The following is a 21822-nucleotide window of genomic DNA, read 5'->3' on the forward strand; positions in this document are numbered from 1 at the left end:
TACTACTCCCTCCATAACATTTTTACCCACTTTAGCATTGAAATCCCCAACCACCATTACTCTCACACTTGATTCAAAACTCCCCATGCATTCACTCAACATTTCCCAAAATCTCTCTCTCTCCTCTACACTTCTCTCTTCTCCAGGTGCATACACGCTTATTATAACCCACTTTTCACATCCAATCTTTATTTTACTCCACATAATCCTTGAATTAATACATTTATAGTCCCTCTTTTCCTGCCATAGCTTATCCTTCAACATTATTGCTTATGTAAAAATATGCCTACATAAATTTTTTGAGGCAATTTAGGCTCTGTGTAGAGCTGTCTTTACATGTCTAATGCTTTATTATTATTATTATTATTATTATTCCTGAAGGAGGGGTGTTAATGTTGCAGTTTAAAAACTGTAGTGTAAAGCACCCTTCTGGCAAGACAGTGATGGAGTGAATGATGGTGAAAGTTTTTCTTTTTCGGGCCACCCTGCCTTGGTGGGAATCGGCCAGTGTGATAATAAAAAAAAAAAAATAAAAAAAAATATTATTATACTGAATGCAGTTTCAGTAGGAATGCATATATCAGAAAATATACCAGGTACTTTATTTAGTAGTAATGACTGTAATTCTTGTACTGTAATAATATACCTTTGATATAATTTTAAAAGTTTCCCTATTTTAACAGCCTGATCCTGGGCCAGGCTTGTCTGGTGCTAGCCTGACCAGGCTCACTAGCCCACATATCCATCACAGTGGGGCAAGATAAAGACCCATTGTGATCTCTGTAATCCTGTTTCTTGCACTTCTGCTGGCAGGATGAGCATGGGGTGTACCATGGGTCAATTCCCAGCATGGGTGGAAATGTTGGACATATTTCCCTTACTCCTGTTGCTCCTGTTCATATAACAGTAAGTAGGTACCCAGGTGTTAATTGACTGTTGTGGGTGGTGATCCATGGGTGTTAGTATACCATAGGTAAGAGTTTTACAGGGAGTTTAGATACGACTCTCTGACCGTGAGTTCAAGCCTCACCTGTGGTATGGTTTGAGTTTAGATAGTTTTACAGGATGCTTAGACTGGGCTTTGATATGAGTTATGGTTAGGTTAACAGCTCTCAGCCTGTAAATTCAAGTGTATAAAAAAAAATAACTAGCCACTTTGGCAGATTAACTTAAAAAAAAATCAATATACAGTGGACCCCCGGTTAACGATATTTTTTCACTCCAGAAGTATGTTCAGGTGCCAGTACTGACCGAATTTGTTCCCATAAGGAATATTGTGAAGTAGATTAGTCCATTTCAGACCCCCAAACATACACGTACAAACGCACTTACATAAATACACTTACATAATTGGTCGCATTCGGAGGTAATCGTTATGCAGGGGTCCACTGTATAAATTTAATATGTTAAGAGATACATTTTTTACTGTCATTATTTACTAAATACTAAGTTGTATAGAAAATTTCTAAATTTACACAAATTAAAAAATTGACTTTTTTTCATGGCACGTAATAAAGGACACAATTTTGGTCTGAAGTCCTCTGTGTTTTGGTCCATACTCTGGGGCCTTAAGATAGGATTTTATTGGGATTTTTAACCCCAGAGGGTTATCCAGCCAGGATAACCTGAGAAAGTCATTGTGTCATTGAGGGACTCTTATTTCCACTTGGGTCCTTAAATCTTGTCCCCCAGGATGTGACCCACACCAGTCGGCTAACACCCAGGTACCTACTTGCTTGTTAGGTGAGCAGGACAACAGGTGTAAGAAAACACACAGTGTTTCCACCTTTGCTGGGGATCAAACCATGGACTCTGTGTGAGGTGAGCGTTGCCTACCAGGCCACGGGCCACCAATACCAATATCTTATGAAACACTGGTTCCTTCATATGGGTATGTAATGGTGGGAGGTATATACACACACTGGTAAGAAGGTACAAAGGCAGTTATATGAAATCTTTGTCGATGATTCACCCATTCAGGGGCTCCACTGTATGGGTGAAATGTTGTCAATAAAGATTCCATATACAAGCAGGCTCCACTTATACAGCAGGTTAGGTTCCGGGCTACCGCTGTAAAGTGAAAATCCCTGTAAAGTGAATCAGTCCTTTATCACTTTCATATGCATATAAAAGCCTGATTATATGTTTACACTGTCATATATTAAGTGAGCTGAGCCTAAAAAATGCTTATACAGTATGCACCTTACAGCCTCTCCTCACTTTACTGACAACTCGGACTTACAATGGGCTCTCTGACCAGTATACATACTTAAATAATGTATATTAGTGCTGATTGTCTCTATTCTGTTTATTACAGTATACAGTACACTACTGCATGAACATTTAAAAATGTACTAAAAATTTTATAAATCGTGCAAAGGTGACATTAAAACAATAACAAAGATGGTTGACACAAACCCACTACCATTATAGTATGTTCCTTGCTTAGTGACGAATTCGTTTACCAACGTGGTCTTAGGAATGAAACTCCGTCGTTAAGTGAGGAGAGGTTGTACTTGCCTAAAAATATTTTCATTCTTAGTTTATAGTGAGTGGTGAATATGTTCATTGTAGAAAGTCTGAATAAATGAAGAATGTGTATAATTGAAAACCACTGCATTAGCAAAACACCATAAAGCAAAGCGTTGTAAAGTGGGGCCCTCCTGTACAGTGGACCCCCGGTTTACGATCAGCTCCCAATGCGACCAATTATGTAAGTATTTATGTAAGTGCGTTTGTACGTGTATGTTTGGGGGTCTGAAATGGACTAATCTAATTCACAATATTCCTTTTGGGAACAAATTCGTTCAGTAATGGCACCTGAACATTCTTCTGGAATGAAATAATATCGTAAGCCGGGGGTCCACTGTATTTGCTTCTTGTCTCCTTACCATCCCTCATGTGTTATTGTGAGTAAGTCCATTATCTTAGAATTATTCTGACGAATCGTGTGGTATGCTATATCACCGAGTTGATGGATAGGACACACAAGTATCACTTCTGTCAAGGCTGAGGGACTGAACACCTCAAAATTACCTCTCCACTTTCTCTTCTGTCTCTAGTAATAAAGTCACCTCTGTCTGTATTTGACTGAAGAAGACTGCTGTGAAGGCTTAATATTTCAACTTTTTCTGTAAAATTGGTTAACTGGTTATGCTCCGACAAACCCATTGTAAGTTGAAAATATCTTAGGTCAAATATGAATATGATATGCTAAATAAATAAATAACTACCATCACTTAATAGGTAAACAAATAATTCTTTCTTTCAACACACCGGCCGTATCCCACCAAGGCGGGGTGGCCCAAAAAGAAAAACGAAAGTTTCTCTTTTAAATTTAGTAATTTATACGGGAGAAGGGGTTACTAGCCCCTTGCTCCCGGCATTTTAGTCGCCTCTTACAACATGCATGGCTTACGGAGGAAGAATTCTGTTCCACTTCCCCATGGAGAAAACAAATAATTACTGTAATTAAATACTAGTAGTGAAAATTAAAAAATGAATACAAGTTACAGACTTGCTGCCTTCATGCTGGGCATTTATCTTATCGACTTTACGATGATGCATCATCGTAAAGTTGACATATTGTAATTCAAACCATCATAAGTTGAAGAGCACCTGTATAGCAGATTGTCAGTTATCCAGGCCCCCCTGGGTATGGGAATAGGGAGGATGTGCTGGGTTTTAATTACCTGATTAGCCGGGCTGTGGTTCATACATTGGATTATGCGAGGACAGCAGTAACAGCCTGGTTGATCAGGCCTTGATCCACCATGAGACTTGGTCAAGGACTGGTCTGCAGGGGGCATTGTCCCCTGGAATGCCCTCCAGGTATACTTCAAGTTATCACATCACCCTTTTCATAGTCCCTTTTTTAATCACATATTCATTTTTAGCATTAGATTTCAGGGAGGGATTTATGAAGTGCTTGGGGGTTATGACCCCCCCCTTCCCCTGGGCCACTGATTATTATTATTATAATCAAGGGGGAAGCGCTAAACCCAGAGGATTATACAGCGCCTGGGGGGGGATGTGGAAGGCGTTCAGGCTTAATTCGGGGAGCTGGAGCACAGATCCAATTCCCTAAATCAAGAGCCCCTCACCAACATCAAGGAACCTTCCTTGAGGGGCCTGGGCCACTGAAAGGTTTTATATTCCTCATTAAATTTTTATTACTGATTGTTATTACTCATTAAATTATTATATGCATAAAAATTTCCTTGATATTTAAAACTGTGAATTTGTGAGAATATTGCTTCCTGCTTCCTCCCTGGATAATTCTTGGATCCGTTAGTTATCCATTGAAGTGGCAGATCGAACATCATGGCTGGATAATGTTAAACCTCCAAACAGCTGGATTCCCGGATAATTGATGACCCGCAGTATAAATTCTGAGGTGTCCTGTAATTAGGTTGGTAGTGCACTCGACTCACTCACTGAGGTCCGTGGTTTGATTCCTGGTACAAGTGGAAACATTAGGACATGTTTCCTTAAGACACCTGCTCTCCATGTTCACTCATCAGTGAACTTGGGTATTAGTCGAGTGGTGTGGGTGGCATCCTGGGAGACCAAATTAACCTGATTTGCCCGAAATGCTCTGCATAACCTGGGACTTTCTATATAGTATGTCATTGATGTCTGCTATGGTCTGTATAAGTTGTATCATGTACTTAAAGAAATAAATTAGTCAAACCTCAGTTATCGTATGCCCTAGTTTTCGTGCGATTCAGTTTTTGACGACTTTTTTCGTAGAAATTTTGTCCCAGTTTTCATACATCCACTCGGTTTTTTGTACAGTTGAAAATGGTCTGTACCAAACTCATCTGCCTGCCCGCATGACTCTGCCACTCATTTCCTGGAATTGAGCGCCCACACAAAGCATCTCATGCTTTCGTGACTCGGTCTGCCTTTGTTTCTTGTTGAGTGAGCATCGCTCTGCGCATCCATCCAAAACATTTCGTAATAATCCATTGTTTTTTGTGCTTGTTTATTGAGTGCAACTGCAAAATAGGCACTTAAAACTAAGTGCTAAACCCACAAGGGTCATAAAGCTCAATATAGAAATAAAGATTATTAGTTAAATAAGCATGGTAAAAATTAAAATAACTTACACCTTCACTACAGTGTCAATAATAGCCATACAAAGGAAATTATTAAATGTATATTTTTTCAAACTTTTTCTTCTAATATTGCATATTATACAGAACTTTAATTACAATATCTTAAGTTTTACACAAAAATTCAGACTGTCTTGAACTTTATTTCTTAAAAATAATACTCTGGGAAAGCATCATTTTATTTAGTAATGTAAGTCATTAAAAAAATATTGTAATTGATTTGTTTTCTGTTCCGCCATAAAACATAAACATAGCATCCTCGTTCAAGTTTCCTCTTTGTTTTTCGTTTAACACTTCAGTAAATTGTAACTATTATAAAACAAGATTTAAACCTGTGTGTGTGTGTGTGTGTGTGTGTGTGTGTGTGTGTGTGTTTTATATATTATATATATAATTATATACACACACACTCGCATACATATATACATACATACATTAAAACCCTCAGTATAAGAGAAATTTATTGACAAAATCCACAGAATAAATTTTACTTAGTTCCTTTATTTTCAGTGTTTATCACAGTATCTGTAAATTATGTATATACTACTATGTTAGATGTACACTATTGTGTTCACTGTACACTAGAGTACTTTACGACACTTTTCTTTTTCTCTTTTGCTATTTTTAATGTTATTTTGATTTAATGAACACTCAGAGAATCTTGTTTATTAGTCCATTATACAGAGGGTTTACTGTATATACAGTTATATTACATTAGTACAGTATTATCACATTGACAGCATTATCAATCGTTAATGGGAATACCATACATGTTTACATTATTTAGTTCCACTGCCATATACATTGAAAATTTGTATGTTACAATTTGACTGGCAAATGTTGCTGAAAGTTATAGTTAAAGAGAGAGAGAAAGTTTGCAGTGAAATTCTCGATTCTGATGACTTTTTTTTTCTCGGTGCTGAGTTTTATTCTCTGGTACGACTTAGTTATGTCAAAAACTTGATCATGATCAGTAAAGATTTTAATTTTCTCCTGGTAAATATAAATGGTTGAGTTACCCTTAAATTTATTTGTGTTCATTAGAATAGACTTTTTCTGCAAACTATCTATCATTAGTTTGAAAAAACTGGGGCAGCAGGATGCTGGGTCTTTAGAAAATATCTGATAAGATTAATGAAAATGGGCAACTCCTAAAAATTTGCCACAACAGTAGAAGGACATAAACATCGGCAAAATTGACCATATGTTATTATATTTGTGGGAAGTGCTAAATCTGCATGAGTTGTCAGTGCATGAGGTATGGGAGGCAGTCAAGTTTGATCCACAAAAGGGGAGAATAGCTCCATTTTCCTGGATCAAGTTACATTCATCAACATTGTCACCCCTTTTGAAGGGAAATGAGCATGCAGCTTATCCAGTTATACAGTGGACCCCCGCATAACGATCACCTCCGAATGCGACCAATTATGTAAGTGTATTTATGTAAGTGCGTTTGTACGTGTATGTTTGGGGGTCTGAACTGGACTAATCTACTTCACAATATTCCTTATGGGAACAAATTCGGTCAGTACTGGCACCTGAACATACTTCTGGATTGAAAAAATATCGTTAACCGGGGGTCCACTGTATCATATATACTCGAGTATAGCTCAATGGTGAGTACAAGTCCACCCCGGACCTTTTTGCCAAATATTTTTCTCATGTACGTATCTAGTTTTTAAGGAACTTTAAAAGGGGCTAAATGGTTCTGATGCCAGATATATTCTAGCATAAACTTAGGGAAAAAGTACTGAAAATTTAAAAAAATGCAAAAACTTCACAATATTTGTGACAAAAACAGAATTAGTCAGCCCAGACACTTGATAAACAGGCCATACTCACACCGAACCATCACATAAAACAGTAGTATTGCAGTAAGCCTACTGCAGTATACTAGGCAGATGCTACTTACATCCAACTCTTTTGTTTGTTAAAGATTGGTAAACAACTGTAGATTTATTTACGTTTCATTTGTCGACACATCTATCCACATCTAGTACACATCAGTGGTGGGATCATCACAGTTATCCACATCTAATACACATTAGTAGTGGAATCATCACAGTTATGCACATCTAGTACACAGCAGTGGTGGGATCATCACAGTTATCCACAGCTAGTATACATCAGTGGTGGGGTTGTCACATGTAACCACATCTAATACACATCAGTGGTAGGAGAGTAGAAGAGGATATAGGGACAGGCAGGTGACATCCTCTCTCCCCTCTTCTTAACCAAACTTAGCTTAATCTACTATATTTATCCCCCCATCACTTTCTGCACTTCCCTACACCATAATAACCTCATTAATGTAATCATGATTGGCATTTAATATAAATTGAAGAGAAAAATAACATTTGTTAAGTCATGAGGATGGGAATGGTGGCCAGTCTGACAATTTTGCAGTGATCCCTTGTTGTATTGTCAAGAAATTGAGGAAAAAGAGGATTTTCCACCGTTTTGTGGATTTATGCTCTTGGTTATTTGCGGTATATTACGTATATTTAGGATAATTAACTTTAACCTAGCCTAAGTGAACTTAAGATAAAGCAACTTAACGTAAGGAGGATTAAAGTTCGTTGTAACAGTGCCTGTATAGGTCTACTACCAGGAATCTGGGCAGGTCTACCAGGAGTCTGGCCAGAGCTCCCCAGTGGTTGACCAGCAACAGTGAAACTAATGGATATTATCAAATTTATTTGTACTGTATATTTAAGGTGGAAAATGATTACCAAGTGTCATTGTGCCCTGATTGCACCAAAGAAGTAGAAATCCAGTATGTGGCAGGCCCAAGTTTGCCCAAAATGCTCTACATATTAAGGGGCTTTCTGCATGCACACCTGTCATTCACCTCTATACAAACATTGTATCATACTGAAGTAAAGTATCTTATCTTATTTATGGAATTCAACTTCTCGAAAGTATTACTCGTGAACAGGTCAACCCCTTTTACTTACAAATCGAGTTTTAAAATCTTGACCTACACTCGAGTATATACGCTACTTTATTTTTTGTCATTTTTGATGTTCCAGGCAGGTCTGTGTAGCAGCAGGGTTAATTAGCTACTGAGGGACTTAATATAGCATGACTGGAGAAATAGCTTGTGAACCAATTTAATCTTGAAATTAAACTTTTATAAGAATACACAGTCTGCAGATAAATGGAAAAAAAACTGGTTGAAGAAACACGAGATTCTCTCTCTTGAGTTTAATTTCAAGTTTTCTAGCTTACTGTAACAGCTTTAGCTTAATCTTCTAGCATTGTACAGGTAATAAAGTTAGTTGGTAAAAGTTGTGGTACACTAAAGATGCCTTGTATGTACAGTACTATGAAAATGAGTAAAAGTCTGAGAACTTGATGTAATGGTTGGTGTTATGATGACCTCGTGCAACAAGGAGGCAACATTGCAATTAAATGGCAGTACAATTTCATTGAATCATCGAAATTATAACCTGGAACATTCTTAAAATACAGTAAGTCCTCACTTAGTCATTTCATTCAACTCGTTTTGTTATAACATCGATGAGGAAAAAGAGAGATTCCCAGCCAGGGTTACTCTGTGTGTGGGGGTTTGCATATTTGTTTTTGAACCGAGTGGTGGTAGGAGGCACTCCTTACAATTTTCACTTTGCAAACTTTTATTCCTTGATTTAACCCTGTTGCAATGAACACTAAAGGTGCACTCTGCACCCCTGATGTTTATATCAATTAGCCTATGGTAAAATTGGTTTCATTATACGTAAATCATTTTGTTTAAAGTCACAGTTAAAAAGAACTTGTTGATGATGTTAAGTGAGGACTTGCTGTATGCCGCTGTCTTCAGTAATTTAGGATAAAAGGCTTAGGGTACTATCTATGATACATAGGGGAGCCCTGACTTACAAATGCTGGAGTTACGATGATCCACACTTACAACAAGGTCCAAGAAATAGTATTGAGAAAATCATTTTATGTACGCCAATCTACATTTACAAACATGTGACACACAATTAACCTTTGTACTATCGTTTTCTATGGGGTAATGAGTTCAGGGTTACAAACGACTCATTTGTAAGTTGAAACAGCAGGAACCCAACTTATTCATAAGTTCGGGACCACCCTTTATGAACTGTGTATAATTTACTATAAATTTACAATTCATTCATTTGTAATATAAATTTATCACACCAGAAATTGTAAATTTACAAATTTTCATTTGTAATGTAAACTTAACACACCTGAAATTTATCCTTGCTGCACAACCTAAATTCTCAAGTAAATAGAAACTAAGTTTTCCTAAACCTTCCTTGATATATTCTAACTGTTAGCTAGTATAAAATGCATAGTTCATATGCACAATGTGCCTTTTCTGCTAGCAGTATCAATTAGACCTTCAAAAGTGCTAGACCTGCATCAGTTGTACAGTGCTGTGCTTTCTAGTACCACAGTGTCACCTTGGGATACGAACAGCTCAAAACTCGAGCAATTATGAAAGTGTATTTATGTAAGTGCTTTTGCAAGTGTATTTTTGGGGGTCTGAAACAGATTAATCTAATTTAGATTATTTCTTTTGGGAACATTATTATTATAATCAAAAAGAAGCGCTAAGCCACAAGGGCTATACAGCTCTTTTGGGAACAAATTTGTTTGGTATCGCCACTCGAACAGCCTTCTGGAACAAATTAAGTTTGTATCCCAAGGTACCACTGTACAGTATTTCACATACTTTCAATTAAAAAGAGTTAGCTAGAACCAGCATTTTTGAGGACACGATTCCAATGTGTCCAGGTAAAATGCCTTTAAATGTTTTGATTTCAGGGTCAAACCTGGATCTGAGGATGTCATTTCAAGTCAGTCTTATTACACCAGTGAACTTTTGCAGTCTTTTCTTGATCATTTCCTTTTGGAATTTGATGCAGTTGATGTTTACACTGAAGGTTCAAAACCCTCTATATGGATGGAGTATGTTTTATTTTACAAACTTATTCTTAAAGGATGCTTAACACAGTCTGCCAGTAAGGCATGTCCTATTTTCACCCATCATCCATATTGGTACCATGTACACCTCTTCGTTTCTAATTCTTCTTGTCCTCTTGTGTTTCAAATTTAGTGTTGTCTCCATTGCATCTTTGGCAGACATGCAAAAAAAAAAAAAGAGCTCTTTCTCAGGGCCTTTACTCATTCTAGCATTCCAGACTTCTTTTCATGTTCCATTTAGAACCTTCCAGTCTCTCATGGGCAAGTATCCATTCCAGAGCATTATCTGATTTTCACCCAGACAAAGTACCTTGATGCCAGTGAAGGGTTCTTAATCCAAAGAATTCAAGCTACCAACTCCTACCTTAAATTATACCTGATTGCCTCACATTCTCCAAGTGGTGTATGACCCTTTGGAGTTTATCACTTTCTCGTGACTGTAATAATAATCAGACACTGGAAGAATAGCTCAAAAAAGTTAACCAAGTTTATATAAAATCTCACCCGAGGTTCTGGTTGCCCTGACTCCATAGTAAATGCATGCGCAAATACCAGACTCTCCCATGGTTTTCTCACGAGTGGGTATCTTGCCCCATCGTTGATGCATATGAGAGACTTCTCTTATGACTGCACATTGGACATAGCAGACTCATCCTTGGTCGTCTTGCATTTTTGTCCTGCTCTATTGTGCATGAGATTTGCCAAGATATATTGATTAAGTTGTACATCTTAGTAGATTACCCATTTTTGTCTCAACATACGTTGTCCTTGATGAAGAATTAGACACACGTGCAACATCTGGGTATCTTTATTTGTTTTGCCATCCAGTGGCTTTATCAATACAATTCAAGGACATAATGATAAAGCCACTGAAGGGCAAAACGTTTACAAATAAAGATAACCAGATGTTTCACATGCATCTAATTATTCTTCTTGTCAGTATTGTATACCATTCATGTTGTCCGTGTTTTCAGCCTCTCTATATCCTGCTCTCTCACAGTGTATGAAGGAAAGAGAGAGGCTGCAGAGAAAGAAGAACCATTACTAGTGGTTCAGGCCTGGCCAAAATGTCATCGTCAATTTACTCTTCTAAGCGTGGGTTATTTGTGATTTGTTCTAGCCATGGTATAGTGGCCTTTTTTTTTTATTTATGCCATTTGGATCCCAAAAGTGCCCTTTTTAATACTGATGGTGCCTGGCTTTTTATCAGACTGTCTTCTTTTTGTCTCCCACCATACTCTGCTGTGTATTATTTCTTCAATACTTGTGAATCACTGAGTCTGTGTAGGTCATACAGTGCAAGAAGTAGTGAAGGCTTGATCCTCCATCTGGTAATCACATCAAGCTCTTAACTGTACTGTACATACATGATCATCCTTTATTTTAATTTCTGTTTTCCTCTGCTGTGTTACACCGGATGACCCCTTAAAGGTTTAACATTTTTCAAGATTGCTACATTACATATTGTGCCTTTTGATGAATGACTCTGGTTCATGCAGATACACTAGAAATGCCAATCAATTGTTTTTAGAATAACACTAGCCAACAAATTTGATCATTTATCCAGTTCAGAAGCTAAATTGGTTGTTTGAAGCTAATTCTGATGCACCGATCATGAATCTGAGCTCGTTTAGTCTCTATCACGTAAGCTTAATACAGTGTGACTTTGTAAATGGTCCAAGTCGGACTGAAACATCGTCGTAAGCTTCTCTCTTTTATGTGCGGGTTATTTGTGTATCACATAAGGTCTTTTGAACTCTCGTGATCAATTTTTTTGGCTGTTTAAAGTCAAAGCACCACATGATATCTGTTAACTGAGAATTGTGGGTAGTATATTATGCGCAGATATTGTGGCTTATGCAATGACAAAAGCTAATCTCTCATAATGTAAATTCATTATATATATATGCATAATTTCAGGCTTTTGTTTTGCCTGTGTTCAGTATCATCTGCACCAAACTGATTGTCAGGTTTCCCTGCTATGACCACCTCTATGATGGTTGTGTCTGGCTGATCATCATCGTGAGGTTCTGTGTCACGAGCAAAACTACAGATGCAAATTCAGCATCACAAAATTAGAAACGAGTTTTAAACACGAACAGAAATGATTGTTGGCTAGTAAGATCAGTCACATTTATGCAAAATGAAAAGAATTGCATTTGCTTATACTCAGTATTAAACATGATTAAATAACTATTGTTTTTCCAAAACATGAATAATGAAGTCTAATTTTAATCCTCTATTTTCAGTCATATAAGATGCACCTTTATATTTGATACACATTAATTTTAAAAGTTCATACAGACAACTTTAAGTGCACATTACCATACATTTACTCTTATTATCAAAATTACATCAGCGATATAAGATGCAGGGTGGTTTTTTTGGGGTGAAAAGCCAGGCCTTGTATGATGGAAAATACAATATATATTTAACCAGCCAAAATATACAAAGAATATTTTTTTTTTTGTGATACTGTACTCTATACATTCACATGAAAAATACTATTCAATAAGGGCACTAGAAGGCTTAGATTCCTGGGTGAGGCATGATGTATGGTTAGGTCTCCTAATGCCTGTGTTCACCTAGCAGTAAATAGGTACCTGGGTGTGAAGCTGCCATGGGATGCATCTTATAAAAGACCCAAAGACTCTGTAGAAAATAAGCCACACTGTGGCTTTCTTGGGTTAATATATCAGAAAATGCATTCCTGTAATGGCTTTTTAGTACAGGTATCCCTGGCTTAATACAGCACAGGTATCCCTGGCTTAATACAGCACAGGTATCCCTGGCTTAATACAGCACAGGTATCCCTGGCTTCATACAGCACAGGTATCCCTGGCTTCATACAGCACAGGTATCCCTGGCTTCATACAGCACAGGTATCCCTGGCTTCATACAGCACAGGTATCCCTGGCTTCATACAGCACAGGTATCCCTGGCTTCATACAGCACAGGTATCCCTGGCTTCATACAGCACAGGTATCCCTGGCTTAATACAGCACAGGTATCCCTGGCTTAATACAGCACAGGTATCCCTGGCTTAGTACAGCACAGGTATCCCTGGCTTAGTACAGTACATATACTCCAGTCTCATAGCAGGTGCACTACGTCAGTAAGATCATCACTAAGTTCAGTACAAGAACATTTAATACAATTTACAAATCACTTAGTGATTTTGTCTCCTTTAACCATTATTTTTATTACACTTTTATTATCATTATTATTAATACATGTACACATTAAAAAATACCAGACTCATTTAAATCATACATCTCACTTTAACCATTCTTTAATTTTCTATATTTTGATTTATATTCACTATATACAGTTACAGTATGTACTGAGGCTACTCTCCTTGTTTATACATGGGGTTTTGTTAGTGTACAGATTTGGCAACAGTTTTTGTTCATTGGAAATAAGTTGTGTGGGATTTGTACACTTGGTGTGGTGGTAGTTGGTAACACAATAGAAAAAGATTGTCTGTACCAACCCACACTTGGGAGGGCTATGGTGTCTTCGAAAATATTTGTGCAACACTTGGGTACCTTTATTTTGGAAAGTTTTCACCATTTGTTGGCTTCCTCAGTCTAATACAGAGAAGAATAGTTGAAAATCGGAAGGAGTTTGAGGTAATCAGTCCCTCAGCCTGGAATTAATGGATTGATCACATTGATTCCAGGCTGAAGAACTGATTACCTCAAGCTCTTTCTGATCTTCAACCATTCTTCTCTATATGGGACTGAGGAAGCAGCTGGATGGTGAAATGTTTCAAAAATAAAGGTACCCAAGTGTTACACAAGTACCTCGTTTACCAACTGAAATTAAAAAATATTACTCACGTGAAACTGAGATTTTCCTGCATATGTATGTACAGGAGGGCCCCACTTTACATTGCTTAGTTTTACAGCATTTCGTTAGTACAGCAGTTTTCAGTTATACACATTCTTCATTTATTCAGACTTCCCACAATCAATATACTCACCACTCACTATAAGCTTAGGACAAAAATATTTTGAGGTAAGTAATGTGTGTACTGTATATGCCTTTTTTTAGACCTAGCTCTATTGCTCACCTAAAATATGATAGTGTAAATATGTTATCAGGCTTTTATATGTATTTGAAAGTGAAAAAAGGCTATATTTCACTTTATAGAGATTTTTGCTTTACAGTGGTAGCCCAGAGCCTGACCTGCTGTATAAGCGGGGCCTACCTGTGTATATGTGTGTGTGTGTGTGTGTGTGTGTGTGTGTATATGTACTGAAATTTCAACAGGAGGTAAAGAGTTCAAGGACAGGATTCGAGACCACAGTCTAGCCAGTCTAAAATTATCGGCCCATTGCACTAGTCATCAAGTTCGAGAGTTATAAAGGCTCCCCATCCAGAAACTGCTGTTTGCTGGAAAGGTCAGTGGACACAACTCTGATCCAATCATGAGTTTCTGTGGAGAATTCCCAACCAGCATGTGACAGGCTCTAGCTCTTGTCCCCTTAATTCACCATCAATGTATAGTGACGGTAACACTTCAGAAATTGCTTGAGCACAATCAGGCGACCACCAAGGTACATGTTTGTGAAAAAAATTCCTGAGGTTCGTGGGATGGTAACACTGGCAGTTAAGAAGAGACAAGATTAAAGTCATTAATGAAGATGGCAGAGAAAGGAAAGAAGGAACATTTGTGGAGCAGGAAGGAAGCTTCTAATTAACAAAGTCAAATTACCACCTGGAATAAAGATGATGGGTATAGGGGAGGGAGGTAATGATGATGATGATGATGGGAAATACCTGTAATAACTTACTTAACACTAATTCTAGCTCTGTTGTAGTCTCTACCCTCACTGGTCTCAGATCAAGCATATAAAACCATTAGCATGCCCTACCCTGCAGAGCTGTATGATCTTTATGGGTTTAGAACTTAGTTATGATAATAATAATGTAATAGCTTTTATGAAGTAATACAACACTGTACTGTAAATTATCAATACGCATATAACGTGCACATAGGAGAGAGAAGCTTGTGACGACATTTCAGTCCAACTTTGGCCAAAACATCATAATAAGCTTCTCTCTCCTATGTGCGGATTATTTGTGTATTGTTCCAGTCATGGTATTGTGCCTTTCTATTCTCAAATTATCAAACTAGTGCCCTAGAATTCAAGCAAGTGAGGTGGTCTTTACATGGAGTGAGAGTTCAGTGGTTCACCATGGTACTAAACAGTAGCTTGTACATGCCATATTTTACCCTTTCTCCGCATAGTGTATACATCCGCGATGGCAAATTAACTTATTTTGCTTATTGTGTGTGTAAAATGCATTTTTGCAACCACCAAAAAATACTTGAAATAGCAAGCATTGTTTTTCGGTTGGCTCTTTCCTATGCCACAATATACCTGCGGAAATGCAGGATATCCTTCCATCTTTCGATCACAATTTTTTTTTATAATATTCAATGTAAAAATAACTCAAATACAGTAATCTGTCTTATAAAGCTCCTCTCTATATATATATCTTTTTTTGTGAATGGCATTGAAAAAGTACATTCAAAATTAATAGTGAGTGGAAATCCCTTTTTGCCACATACTATTCAATTTGGATGAACTAATTGGATGTACTAATTTATGATCTTAGGCAAAGGAAAATGTAGCAATGCTATATTACCCTAGACCCATTATGTGCCTCTGTAATCTTTGAACTACCACCCACATCATGGGTATGGGGGTGCATAATAAAGATGTTAAACAAACTGCTATGCTAACTAGCATAGCAGTTAGAAAGGGCAAATCTATTGTATAACATACTAGAAGCATCCAAATTCTAAGATGTCTGTATCACCGCACAAAACCATTCAGTCCTGTTATTGTGGCAGTTCCTTATGATTATATATAAGCAAAAGGTTAGTGAGCATTGAACACAGGACTGCTTGAAAAACATTGTCTTACACAGTTTGAGGATAAAATGCTATAGTACCAAGTAGTACTGTATATTCTATTACAACCTTCCTAGGGTTGCAGGATGAGTAATTGTGAGAGTAAAAAGTAGTAGTCAGCCTTTTATTCCAAAAACTGACCAACTGCTCTATGCCTTAGGCCTTGTTTGGAATTGTACGTTTCTCAGAAGTATATAAAATATGTACAGTGGTACCCCCGTAGGATACGTTCCAAGACCTACCGCAGATACCCGAAACCATGGATAGTAGCGCACCCTATACATGTATTTAAGTAATTTTTCGTTTACATACATACCTATGATAAAGTTTAATTGATAAATTATGCACAACAGGTCGAGAATTAACACTTTTTCACCGATGGGAAGACTTCTTTTAGGCTTTGAAGAACTGTCACAATCGCTACTTTTGCACTGGTGTCATTATTAGGCTAAATTAAGGTTTATTTTCGGGCCAGGGTAAAATGTGGATAACAAACTGTGGAAACCGGACCCATGAATATGGCAGTCCTACTCTATATTGTATTGCACATAGCAGTATATTGTCGACCATTGAATAACGCTGGTTATAACAAAAAAAAGGCACTTTGTAAATGGTCCAAGTCGGACCGAAATGTCGTCGTAAGCTCCTCTCTTCTATGTGCAGGTTATTCGTATAACACTGGATATATACCAATTAAGCAAATTGAAGGACATATGGAAAAAATAAGGTTAAGTGCTTAGGATCATCAAAAAAGACCAAACATTTTTTTAAATTTCTTATTTCATCAAAAATTAAAATTTTGATACCTTACGTAGTAGATGTCATTGCTTCTAGATCTAGAAATATATGTTATGTACCATAATCCTAAATAAAAACTTACTCTACCTGGAGGGTGTTCCAGGGGTCAATGCCCCCTTAGCCTGGTTCATGGCCACAGTATTAAGTAAACTTAATAAGGGGCAAGATAAGGTGTTTGACCCAGTATATTGTCTATTCCTGTATGACCCTTAAACCTGTAGAGAGTCATACAGCCACTGGGAGAATGGAAGGCATTCAGGTTTGATCCAAGGACAGGAAGGATAGGTGAGAACAGTGGTGGTTAATATGCCACTAGCGACTTGGAAATTTAATACACAATTGTAATAATGTTGGTAGAATTACCAACAATATGTTAGGTGTAAGGACATAAGTGCAACCAATACATTTTATTGCAGCAACGTTTTGCTCTCCAGGAGCTTTGTCAATGGCTTGACAATGCTCCTGGATAAGATAAGATAAGATTTCGTTCGGATTTTTAACCCCGGAGGGTTAGCCACCCAGGATAACCCAAAAAAGTCAGTGCGTCATTGAGGACTGTCTAACTTATTTCCATTGGGGTCCTTAATCTTGTCCCCCAGGATGCGACCCACACCAGTCGACTAACACCCAGGTACCTATTTGCTGCTAGGTGAACAGGACAACAGGTGTAAGGAAACGTGTCGAAATGTTTCCACCCGCCGGGAATCGAACCCGGGCCCTCCGTGTGTGAAGCAGGAGCTTTAGCCACCGGGCCACCGAGCAAACATTGATTCTTTGCTGTGTTCAAGAGTAAACACATGATGTCACCGTCCAATACCTGTCCAAATAGCCATTCCAATATGCAGTCATGAATGTGTTTACATTATTTATACTGTAGTTTAATAGCAAATAATGAACAAACAAAACACTCGCCACACTGAGTGGTGGGAGGGCTGGCTGCCAGTTGCGGGGGTCGGAGGGAGGGTAGTAGGGACTCGCAGGTGGCGGGAAACTTGAATATGATTTGGCAGCTGGGAATTTGGTGGCTGGGAATTTGGCCGTTGGGAATTCGCGAATGTGTGAAGCCCGCGAAAGCTGAAAACGTGAATGTTGAGGGAGACCTGTACTTGTAGAAATAGATTATTTATTATTATTATTAACTGATAAAGAAACATCTGGAGATTTTTATATGACTACTGAATGTTCGACAGCTCCGAGTTGTCCATTTTTGTTTTATCAGCTGACAGCTGTGGATCAGTCATTTGTTAAGACTGAAAGGGCCACTACAGCAAAACTATATTAAGCCAGGGTCAACAGCTGGCTTTCCCCCAAGTCTTATAATTCTCTGAATACAAAAAATTTTCATTCCTGGCCACCTTTTTTTAAAACCTTTACACCATGCTATTCACATTTTATGGTGTGCTATGAAGATTTATGCCACAATTTTTCAATTGTGTTATAAAAACGTGTAGTTTAGATAGATGTTATTTAACCTTTAACCCTTTGAGGGTTTTCGTCGTACTAGTACGTCTTACGCGTAGGGGTTTTTGTCGTACTAGTACGCATAAATTCTAGCGGCCTCAAATCTCACAGGAAAAGGCTGATAAGCCTAGATGTGAGAGAATGGGTCTGTGTGGTGGGTGTGCGCAGTAGGAAAAAAATCTGGGACCCAGTGGTGCATTGTGGGAATGCCATCATAGTACACAATTTCCACCGTGCCCTGTGGTAAGAAGTTCCTCACTCCTCGGCGAATTGGGACACTTTTGTTCCCCAGTGACAGTTCTAATACAGATGGAAGTGACAGTGAAGATGAGTTTCAAGGTTCTGGTGAGGTTTTGACCGAAACTAATGACCATAATATGGGTAATAGTGAGGAAAACCCAGACAACCCACAGCCTTCCACCTCTGGTGCTGGGCCGTCGTTCAGTTGTACCAGAATCAAAGAGGAAACTCCTATTTCCCAAAATCCCAGACTCAGATGTGAGCATTGGTGATGATAATGATAGTGATTATGAACTACAAGATCTTCAAACTTGTTCCAAGAATGGAGGAGGAGGAGGAGGAGGAGGCAGAGGAGGAGGAGGCAAGAGGAGGAGGAGGCAAGAGGAGGAGGAGGCAGAGGAGGAGGAGGAGGAGGAAGAGGAAGAAGAAGAGGAGGAGGAGGAGGAGGAGGAAGAAGAGGAGGAGGAGGAAGAGGAGGAAGAAGAGGAGGAGGAGGAAGAGGAGGAGGAGGAAGAAGAAGAATACGTAATGATAACAATAATACATAATAATAATACATAATAATAATACATAATAATAATAATAATAATAATAATAATAATAATAATAATAATAATACATAATAATAATAATAGGTAATAATAATAATATGTAATAATAAATGTTCACCCATGACAGTAACAAGATAAGGGGAGATAACATCTGATAAGTGCTGACGTTTGATGAGGGTAAATGAGGGTAGAGCTGATGCCAAAAGATGAGATGAACATCGCCCTCCCTTTGTTTTTGCTGGTATACTAACATTTCTGTCTGTCTATTTGCCTGTCTGTCAAGCTCCCTGTCTATCCATCTAGCTCTCTGTCTCAGAGAGCCACAAGACTGCGTCATCACTTTTACTCACATCTTCAAGCAGAGTATAGCACTTTGTCTGGGTTTCTTGGGTTATCCTAGGTAATTTATACCATGTATTCTTGTATTTATGTGTACCTGTGAGACAGAGATAGACAGACAGATAGAATGAGGGAGAAAGATAATTAGATAGAATGGAGGAGGGGAAGCAGCATCCGACCCCATTGTTTTGACAGGCCGGGGGGGAAAGAGTAATGAGCCAATATGTCACTTTGACAGCTGCGGACTCCTTGTAATTTACACTATGGACAAGGAGGAGAAGGAGTAGGGGGAAGAGGAAGAAGAGGAGGAGGAGGAAGAGGAGGAGGAGGAAGAGGAGGAGGAGGAAGAGGAGGAGAAGGAAGAGGAAGAGTAGGAGGAAGAGGAATAAGAGGAAGAGGAGGAGGAAGAGGAATAGTACGAGGAAGATTAGGGGGAAGAGGAGGAAGAGGAAGAAGAGGAGGAGGAGGAAGAGTAGGAGGAAGAGGAAGAAGAGGAGGAGGAGGGTGGAACACTAGTACACTGGTACTGGTACACTAACATTTCTGTCTGTCTATTTGTCTGTCTGTCAAGCTCCCTGTCTATCTGTCTATCCGTCTAGCTCTCTGTCTCAGAGAGCCACAAGACTGTGTCATCATTTTTACTCACATCTTCAAGCAGAGTATAGCACTTTGTCTGGATTTCTTGGGTTATCCTAGGTAATTTATACTATGTATACTTGTATTTATGTGTACCTGTGAGACAGAGATAGATAGACAGATAGAAAGAGAGAGACAGATTGAAAGAGATAGAATGAGGGAGAAAGATAAAACACCATTGTGTATGACACCATGTTTCAGAGTTCCACAAGCTGCAGAACTAATAGGAATATGTTCAGTGACTGTATATTGGTATATATATTATAGAACAATAATAATAAACAATGTTTTGTATTGTTTGTTTTTGTAAACAAGTTTTGTAAACAATATATTGATAATTATGTTTGTGTGCTTATTGTGTTGTATACAACGAGTGTATATATGTACATTGCACCTTACTTTGGTCTCACAGGCCACATAAGTTATGTGAAAAAATAAAATAGTGAAAAAAACAACAAACCTTCAAATACAAGTAAACTAAAGTTTACAGGGTGAGCGGCAGTCGCCGCTGTTGCCATACGCGGCTCATTTTTTGCAAACTTAATGCATCCATATCTCCGTAAGTATTGATGGTAAATTTTTTTTGTTTATCCTATAATGTTTAGAAAAAAAAAACTCTATTTTTTCATAAGAAAAAATAATTTTTTTTTTTTTTGAAATTTGGCCGACCCTGAGAACGAGTTTCGGAGAGGGCCTGTCGACCCTCAAAGGGTTAAACGGTCCAAACGTATATATACGTTTTCTTTGTCATTCATTCAACATTGCCACGATAAGCCTGAGTCACCTAGACATGAGAGAATGGGTGTGCGCACTCACTGTGTGCCATGATAAAATAATTGGGGATGCCTGGGTACCATATGCTCTTTTTTCCTTTTAAAAAAAAAGATTTTTTTTTTTCTCAAAAAATTTGGGGCACTACGCGAGTGAACGTATATATACGTTTGGACCGTTTAAGGGTTAAGGGTCTATTGTAGTTCAACCTTTTACATTTTACAAAACAAACTGAATGAGTATACTGTCTTTCATGTAAGATGAATGTAGAGTATTTTACAAGAATTCTTTTCAACCATTCTGACATAACACACGGGTTATATTTATATGTACTATAATATGAATTACTGTATATTGATGCTATACTTTTATTACAATGCAAATAATTAGACATTACAAAGACTTTTGGCCACATTTGAGGTTCATTTAAGGACTTAATTTCATGGCATACCTTATTACCAGAATGTATTTCGTCATATTTGCTGATGGGTAACTCGCATAAAAATTTGGTTTGTTCTTTTGAGACGGGATATTGCAGTGCAACCCCTAAATTTAAAATTAGCCATAGTATTTCATTCAAACTGTGATTATTGTTTTTTTCCAACACTCAATTTTAAGCAGATTAGAGCAATATTTCGAGAGATACAGCCTTTGGCATAAAAGTGACCCCGAAATTTAAACAAGAATTATTATGCAAATGTAATGTTGCTTTTGTGGATTCCAGATTTGCGGGACAGTCAGGAATGGAACCTTACCCTTTCATACAATTTTGATAGACCAAATGTAATATTAAGGCCAGTACAGTGGACCCCCGGTTTATGATCAGCTCCCAATGCGACCAATTATGTAAGTGCGTTTGTATGTGTATGTTTGAGGGTCTGAAATGGACTAATCTAATTCACAATATTCCTTATGGGAACAAATTCGGTCAGTACTGGCACCTGAACATACTTCTGGAATGAAATAATATCGTAAACCGGAGGTCCACTGTATACATATATAATTTTTGTCCATGAGGAAGTGGAAC

The 21822-nt window shown here is 37.9% G+C and overlaps 2 long non-coding RNA genes across 5 annotated transcripts in view; one reads left to right on the forward strand and one right to left on the reverse strand.

Moving 5' to 3' along the window:
• LOC128699836 (uncharacterized) overlaps positions 1–21822 on the forward strand; it is a 61013-nt gene extending 39191 nt beyond the window's left edge. Inside the window, exons 4-5 of one of the 4 annotated variants that reach the window (XR_011394255.1) lie at positions 814–9936; positions 10034–10622. This is a non-coding gene — a long non-coding RNA (uncharacterized lncRNA). Of the gene's footprint in view, positions 1–683; positions 699–813; positions 9937–10033; positions 10623–11993; positions 12241–21519 lie in introns of those variants that run through there. The other 3 variants (XR_011394260.1, XR_011394259.1, XR_011394261.1) reach the window with 3 other exon arrangements.
• On the reverse strand, positions 12949–21526 carry LOC138855109 (uncharacterized). The gene is made up of 2 exons (XR_011394262.1): positions 20743–21526; positions 12949–18277 (listed from the first exon to the last, which is right to left on the reverse strand). It is a non-coding gene; the product is annotated as an uncharacterized lncRNA (long non-coding RNA).

The sequence above is a fragment of the Cherax quadricarinatus genome, chromosome 81 (genome assembly GCF_038502225.1).
Source record: "Cherax quadricarinatus isolate ZL_2023a chromosome 81, ASM3850222v1, whole genome shotgun sequence".
Classification (NCBI taxonomy): Eukaryota; Metazoa; Arthropoda; class Malacostraca; order Decapoda; family Parastacidae; genus Cherax; species Cherax quadricarinatus.